We start from the raw sequence: 8,991 nt of genomic DNA, 5'->3' as shown, positions 1-8,991 counted from the left end.
TACGGTTTGGATTTTGTTTCCCTTCACGGCGCAATGGGAGAGGAAGAAAGGAATTTAAGGCAGTTATTCTTCTTATAAGGCTTATAGTATAGATCTAGCCCGTTCAGTAAGCTAAACTGTGGTCGTTGATTCTTTTTCAATATTCGATTTAATGCATCACATGTGTATTTTTTATAACTCGGCAGCAGTTTCTGACCAAAATACCCCATGTCATGGCTTAAAATGAAGCATTATAGTCTCTACAATCTTGGAGCGCCTCGGGGATCAAGTGGAGTTGCTGAGACACAAGTGTTGCACGAAATTGCGAAGGCTAGAGGAAAGACTCATGCTCAGGTAAATTTGCATACTACTTTGTGAGAGGAAATAACTGATATGCTATCTTCACATTAGAATGAAGTATGAATACTTGTGTCTTGGTGAGGAAATAATTTCACAGACTTGTTGATTGATTCTGAAACGCTATTCTTAAGTTGTGCTTTCTTTTTTATTTTTGTTGAAGATTTACTTGAGATGGTTATACCAGCATGGAGTGACTGTGTTGGTAAAGAGCTACAATGAAGATAGGATGGAAGAAAACATGACGCTATCCGATTGGGATTAAACGAAAATAAACTGAAAAAATACACCGAAATTCCATAGCGATCGTTGACATTTTTGTATCAGCTAGGACCTTACAAATCTTTTGAAGACTTTTGGGAGTTTGAAATCCTATCATCCACTCATTTAAAGTTTGCTGTTGCTGCTTCTGTTAATTGTTGTTGTTAAAATTCCTCCAAATTTCCTTTGGTTTCATGTTAGTTAATAAAATAAAATGAATTTGACGCTTAAAATAAATCATCCTAACTGGTCAAAGAAAATGGAATGCAAAAAACAAATTAATATCTCTAACACATTTATGTCGTCTTCTTATTTGAATTGAATCGATTTACTAAGATAAGAAATCCATCAAGGGAAGCACTAGAAATTATACATGGCAAGGAAGAAGAGCGCCTGTAAACATCTAAAAAGACCTGTGTATTTCATACGACATTACTCAATGAAGCGTCTACACTAGCATTCTTATTTCTAAGCATGTACGATGATACGCCAAAAAACGTTCGGCTTGAATCATGTCGGTAATATCCCATGTGCAACCTGGATTGCCGGTGGAGTGCTTGTGCAAAAGCATTCCCATTGCACATGCTTATAAAAGCCTTTGGCTTGTTAAAATAAGCTTGTAATCACCGACTGCGGCCTCCATTAATGGGCTGCTAGAGTGCTACTATGCTGGTGCATTTGAAACGAAGTTCCATTATATAAAGAGTGAAGATAATGAAGACATACCCACAAGAATCTAGAGAAGTGAGGATTTTCGTTAATTAAATAATTATCAGGAAAAACTATTCTATTGTTAGAATTAAGCAGAAATAATGAGTGCAATAAAATCAGGATATGGACCTTTTGATGCAACTGCTTGATACATACATACTGCTAGTAGAAAACCAATGAAACTGGTTCTTGTTTCGGAAAAAACTACTCTGTTGTTAGAATTGGTTGCAGCATCTACCCACTTGTAAAATGAGATGGTGCAAAATCGCCGAGTGGAATAAAAATTAGAGCTAATAGAATACCACAGATCTACATATTACAATTTAAAAATTAGTCTTAAATTATGGATACTCCATTTTTACATACAAAGTGAAAGGATCTTTGATAAAAGAACAGTAGAAGACTAACATGGATGAGTTAACTAACACAAAAATAAATATTCAATGAAATGTAAAATAAAACCTAGATCTGCACAATCGAAAACTTTTTTGAGCAATAGCTTCACAAAAACCTAAGAATAGTTCAGCATGACTCTTGATCTTCCAGAGGAGGCGGTCAGGACACATATATGTGGAGCTTATTTAGACTACTAGAAAGAGAAAACTGGATGATAGTGTTTTGAGAAGAGAAATCATTGTGCTTTGTTGATGGCCCAATTTTTTATTTTCCATTGATGGATCATGAAGAAGAAAAACATGAGGGCAAATTTGATTCTTAAAGTTAGGGTTTGGAGTTTAGAACATGGCTGCGCAGATGATTGAGGCGGAAAAGAATTCAAGACAACAATTCTTTTTATAAGGTTTGTTGATTTCAGTTTAGGGTTTAATGGTGATCGTCGATTTATTTTCAAAATTAGTTTTAACGGCTCACATGTATCTTACACCTGTCCGTAGCTGCTGACCAAAGTGTTTATAGACGGCTGCTATTAGTTCCCATAGTTTCCAAAATTTGGTATAACGGTTCACATCAACCCTAGAGAGCGTATTTGACTAACATAAATTGTTGTTAACAAACAATGATTGTGAGTCAAATACAATCATTAAGAATAATACTCAACGTAGCATCATTAAGAATCAGAGACGGAAAAGGTGTACCGGATGCCTAGAGGTACTAGAGATAATATGATTCGATATTATTTCCTATCTCCAATAGTCGAGTATATGCCATCCCATTAAAATCATGAACTAGGCAATACTTTTTCCATTCTGATATTCATAGATCTGCAAGTTTTCAACAATTTTAAGATATTTTCCAAAACTTCGAGATTTATTGGTAAAGCTTGTTTTTATGTAACCTGAAAAACAATTAAAGAAATCTCAGTAATTTATCTAACTACTGGGGTACAAACTATAAAAGCACTCAATAACTAGTCATTACAATCCTGTAGGAAGATATGCAAAAAAACAGAGGATTCACATAAATCTATTCTGATCCATTGAAATACGGGTACTATTCAACATCCACAAATAATGGACCATTCAAATATGTTGAAGACCTTTGGAATGGATAAGTTTAAAATTCCATTCAAATATTCCCAACTAGACGAAGAAAATTGAATGCAAAAACAAAACTTTGTAATCCATGACTATCTTGTTTACATCTTAAGCAACAGAAAATGGAACCATCTCAATTCTAAGCGCATTAATATCTATCAAATTCGATTTTGTTTCAATCCAAATCAATCAAACAATCCATCCAAATACGACAATTAAAAAATTAGTCCTAAAAAATTATGATTACTCATCTGCTTTTTACAACAAGCCGAAAGAATCATTAGTAAAAGACTAGTAGAAGATTAGCTAACATTAGTTAACTAATACAAAAATTAAATCTTCACTTAATGGGAAAACAAAACTCAGATCGGTGGGAATCCGGACAAGCTTCACAACTTCCGCCGGAGCAATAAAGAGACATATATGCCGAGTTTGGTCCTGGTAGAGAAAAGAATCTGAAGAACCCGTAGAATCACAATTCAAACAAATTCAAGTATTTGATAGAAAAAATCATTGTGCTGTTGACAGCCGATGTATTTTAGTATGTTTTTGTTTCTCCTGATGGACCATGAACAACGGTGTTGAATCTTAAAGCTAGGATTTTGAATTTCTTTTATAGATCTAGCAGGTTCCGTATAGGGTTTAATGGTGACCGTTGATTTATTGTCTGTATTTGATGTTACGGCTCACATGTATTTTACAGCTGTATGTCTATTATAGACGGCTGCGATTTTTTTTTAAAGTACACGTGAAAGTGGTTGGTTCCCGAATTTTATGAAGTATAAGATTTTTCTTTTGCCGTTCTGAAAGAGGTAATGGAGTTATTTGGTGCCACTTCCCGTGAAGATAAAGGCAGACCCATGGCATCGCATGGCATGTCTTTTTTTATTTTTTTTTGTTTATCGACAAAGAAGAAGAATATATTAAAAGAATGAAAAAAAAAATACAAAACCCTCTAACAAAGGAGGCTAGGAAGAAAGACAGAAACCCATCCAAAAGGAAAAAACCCAAATAAGAAATACAACGTAGAAACCCTAACTTAGTGAGGATTTAGAAAGAAATTAGACCATCCCACTATTACATTAGTTGTATTGACACCCTTAAATCATTCAAGGCCTTTAGACTAGTTAAAAGCGTCTATTTTTATTTCTCTAATAATCTCATGAAGCTTGAAAATCTCTCCCGAAGATGCAATTGCATTGCGAGCTTTCCATAAACCCCAGGGGATGGCTGCCGGAAGTCTTAACCAAAGTTGTTTCCCTTGAGCCGATAGAGGAGGATTCTTCCGTCCCACTATAACCTCCTTGACAGTACGAGGCACTGAACTGGCACCACCAACGAAATTAGTGAATTAATTCCATATACTAAGAGCTGAATTGCATTGTACAAGGAGGTGGGCTTTAGTTTCTTCAGGAAGACCACAAAGATAGCATAAATTTGGTGAGTCTAAAGCATTATTCCTATGGTGCAAATTACTTAAGGTTGGCAACCTATTCAAACAAACTTGCCATAGAAAGAACCCGACACGACGTAGCCATGCTCTTGACCAAACCATAGAACTACGGATAGGAATGATAGGATCAATATCTTGAGAGTAATTGTTATAAGTCGTTTTAACTGAAAAAATACCCTTCTTGTCGCCGAGCCAAATAGGATGATCATCCATGTCAGGGACGAGCACAATGGAAACCAACAAAGGTATTGCAACAAAAAGTTCGACAATTTTTGTATCATACAAACGTCTTCTATGGTTAAGGCCCAAATTCCATTTAAAACCATCAACATCGTTTTGAAAAGCAACCATAAGAGAGATATTTTGAGAACTAGACAAGATATAAAGATTTGGACAAAAGGAAGGTAGAGGGCCCTGGATACACCACTTATCTTCCCAAAGTCTAACTTTATCCCTTTTATCTATCTTGAATTGACAGTGCCTAAAAAAATCTTTTGTAGAATGTTCCTCGAAAGACTAACTCCATACATGTCCTTAGGCTGATTAGTTCTTCAACCAAGATCAGCAATGCCATGCTTTTCCTTAACAACCCGAGACCATAGAGACTTTGGTTCATTTACAAGCCTCCACCACCATTTCTGAAGAAGAGAGCAATTCAAATGCTTTAAACTTCTAATACCCATCCCTCCCACCTTCTGTTGTGAGATCGATTTCTATTTTCACCATTGTTGTTGTTGTTGTTTTCTTTGATGTGCATCTTGGACTGAAATGCTTGTTCTATCGACTTTTTGGCATATCTACTTATCTGTTCAAGAGCCTCAAGAAATCCCATCATCTCATACATTAAAACTGTGGAGATTTCATTTGACTCCTCAATTCCAGCAACAACGTGTTCAAACTTAGATGGTAAACTTCTTAAGAGTTTCTCAACAATTTTTTTCTCTTCTATTTTATCCCTAAAAGATTGAATCTGATTTATAATAGTTGAAGCTCTCAAGAAAAATATTTGAATTGATTCGATTTCTTTCATCAACTAAGTATCAAAATCTCTCCACAAGGATTGAAGCTTTATGGAGACAATTTTCTTTGAGCCATGGAAAGATTTCTGTAGAATTTCCCATGCTTCTTTTGCATTTGTGGCGTTTGAAATTCTGGGAAACATCTGTCTACTTAACCCTTGCTGGAGGAAACATAATGCTCTTGCATCTTTTTTTATGCTTTCCTTGTGTTCTTTTAGTTGTGCTGGATTAAGTGCTGCAATCGCTTCCACCCACTCGGGAGCATCATATTCATCTTCTACAAGTTCCCAAAGCTCTTGTGAGATGAACGAGGTTTTCATTTGGAGACTTCATATGTGAACACAAGAAAAGCATAGGGTTTTGAGAACTTGAAGCTCCTGTATAAATTACACCTTCAAATACACGTATAGGGTTTTGATAGTAATTGAAAATATTTGAATTAGAACTTGAAGCCATATCAGGCTCTGATACCAAATATGTTGGCGCAGGGGAAAACAAAAGTGAACATAGGTATGTTTATGTAGCAACTTTTATGTTTGTTACTGAATTCAATGTCAATTGTTGCTCAATTACATCACAAACAGTAAGCCAATTTATAGGCACTTACAGAGGAAGAGTAAGGACTAGGAATTAACACCCCACTACTTTATTTCATTAAGACAAACACTCTAAGAGTTAACTCTTGGACTACCTGAAACAATAATTTCAAATTATTAATATTTTTGACAAGTGCAATGAGGATTAGGATATTCACATTTTGATACATCTGCTCAACAAAACCTGTGGAACAAGCTACAAAAGCAAAAATAACAATTAAAATAATTTAAAATTATGATTACTCAAGGATGTTGAGTTAACGAATACAACAATTAAGTCTTCGATTAAATAAAAAATAATAAAACCCAGATCTATGGGAATGAAACACTTTATGCAAGATCCTGTCCAAACAAGCTTCACCAAAACCTAAATAAAAACCTAGAAGAGTTTACTAAGGCTAAATTTGATGACTAACTTCTTCTTGCGCACGGGGAAGATAGAATCAGATATGCCGAGTTTTCTTGATTGAGAAAAGAATCTGAAATCTCGGCCGAATATTTAAAGCCTACATATTTGATGTTCTTGAAACATATATGAAGTGAAAACCAAGACTCATCATTGTTTTTTGAGAGGAAAAATCATTGTGTTAATAGAAAACGTATTTGATGTTTTGTTTTCCATTGAGTGATCAAGAAGAAGAATAGGATGACATACATCTAATTTTTAGACTTTGTGCAGGGATATTTTCTTCTTTTTTTTCCTTTGAGAGACTCCACAAAGGAGGAAAAGAATTTGGTAAAAATACTCTACCAATAAGCCTTGCAGATTCTAGCAGGTTCGTTTAATGTTAAATGGTGACAGTTGATTTATTTTCTCTCTTTGATGTAACGGCTGACATTGAATTAATACGGTTCCACACCTCTCACCAGGCACCCAATAGCTGTTTCCCAGACTTTCTGATCACTGATGGTGGTTCATTCAAAGGGTAAACCAATTCGTTTATATAATTGAGTTGCTTCAGATACAGGTTGTCTAGAACATCCTAAGTGACCAAAATGGAAACTAGAATAATTCCTCCATACGCAATAAAATACCATACAATGAATGGCATCATCTATATCACCATACAACATTAGGTTCACTGAATAAATATATGTAGAGTAAAGGAGAATAACAAAGGCATTTCTCTGGTTATTGTTATAAATTTGTGATCTCGATATGTAGGTGTGGATAATCCACAGGGCTAGGTGGCAAGATAGAACCAAGCGACGCAAAGAGCGAGGTATCACGTGGGTCGCACGTGATGGCCCAATATGTGTCGAATGTGATGTGACCCTTATCCTCTGACAGGTCGGGCGAATAATCAGAAAGCACTCGGTCAGACAAAGGAAGATGGTCAAACAAAGAAACTAGAAGAAAGAAGGGAGACATCGTGCTAACCAGGCGATACAGACTCGGCCTCGGGTGAAGAACTATCAGTCAAACCAGGAAGTCGGGCGATCAGTGAAGGTCCGATAGAGAACAACTAAAATGATGTAATATGACCAACATTGTAATTCTGTTGTATGTCGACTTTGGCTTATAAATATAAGGGCAGGTCGAGAGAGAGAGGTCGGTTGTGAGGAGAGAAAAAAAACAAGGCATTATACTTGAGTTGTGAGAGCTTCACCATTTGAGAAGGAGAGAGGAACTTGTAACCAAAGAAGAGAAATAAGAACATTCATCCTTTCACCCCGTGGACGTAGGTAATCATACCGAACCACATATATCCTTGTGTCTACATTTGCTTGTGTTTCTTCACTTTGTGTTAAATCATCTTATACTTCGTTGGATGTAGTGTGTGGTTTTATGCCACTACACTATATATATATTCTCTATTCTTAACAATGAGAGAGTGGTATTCAAAGCCACGATAAACCAACAACGAGATACAAAATATAGTCTGGTCAAGATCACAAATGGAAGATCATGGTTTATGGAACATATGTATTAAACGTGGAATACAAAAATTGAACGTAAGGGCCTTAAATATTCCACCAAAGTGGAAACAATTACGCGAATTGATTAAACAACTTTAACATATTTTCTCCGTTGAACTGAATAGTGGAACAATGGCAATAATGTTGACAGAAATGTAGAATAAAATATACTAGTTGAAGGGACATAATTATGCTATAAAGATACTTCGTCGTATTTACTGGGAAATTCTGTTACATAAACTGCATTCGCTTGAACTTGATATCGCATAGATTCAACCCACATGCATATTTAATGGACTCGAAGAGCTTTGGGGATAAAGAAGTTCGAAATCCTATCATCTCATTTAGAGTTTCCTGATGTTGCTTGCTTGTTGTTGAAAGTCCTTCGTTTCAAGATGGTTAATAAAATGAAGTTAATTTCTCACTTTCCTAGCTGATTCCCAACTAGGAAGAAAATTGAATGCAAAAACAAAAGTTGAAGATAGAATGGAAGAAATCTTGACGCTATTCGACTGGGAATAAAACCAAGATGAGCTGAAAAATTTAGTGAAATTTCGCAGCGACAAGGACTAGGAATTCCTGGCGATATTTTATTTTTGAACAACTTCCTGGTGATATTTTTGTATCAGCTAATGCACCATTCAAATCTATTGAAGACCTTTGGGATGGAGAAGTCTGAAATCCTACATCATCCATTTTAGAGTTTGCTGTTGTTGCTTTTGTTAGTTGGTGTTGCGGATGAAAGTCCTCCCAATTTCCTTTGTTTTCATGTTGGTTAATAAAATAAAGTTAAATTTGTCACTTTAAAATAAATCATCCTAGAACTAGTCAATTCAAAAAACAAAACCTTGTGAACCTTGAAGATCTTGTTTACATATACACATTAATATCCTCTTGTTATTTGAACTGAATAAATTCATTAAGATAAGCTATCCATCAAGGAAGCATCTGCTCTCCCACAAGCCACGGGAATCTAAAGAAATTAACAAACAGTGATAGAGCGAGAGATGTGATAGTGGGGAGAGGAAATGAGGGTAGTCAGCATACCCATTTGTAGGATCAGAAGGTGCAAAATCAGAAACACTGAATGTACTAAATTGGGATAATGACATTTTGATAAAATTAGTAGAAAACCCATGAAACAACCACAAATGCAAATATAAACTACTCAATACATACTTGAGCAGCAGACCTAGTTATTA

This window comes from Papaver somniferum, unplaced genomic scaffold (assembly GCF_003573695.1).
Source record: "Papaver somniferum cultivar HN1 unplaced genomic scaffold, ASM357369v1 unplaced-scaffold_48, whole genome shotgun sequence".
In the NCBI taxonomy this organism is placed as follows: domain Eukaryota; kingdom Viridiplantae; phylum Streptophyta; class Magnoliopsida; order Ranunculales; family Papaveraceae; genus Papaver; species Papaver somniferum.
This window is presented reverse-complemented; position numbering follows the sequence as displayed.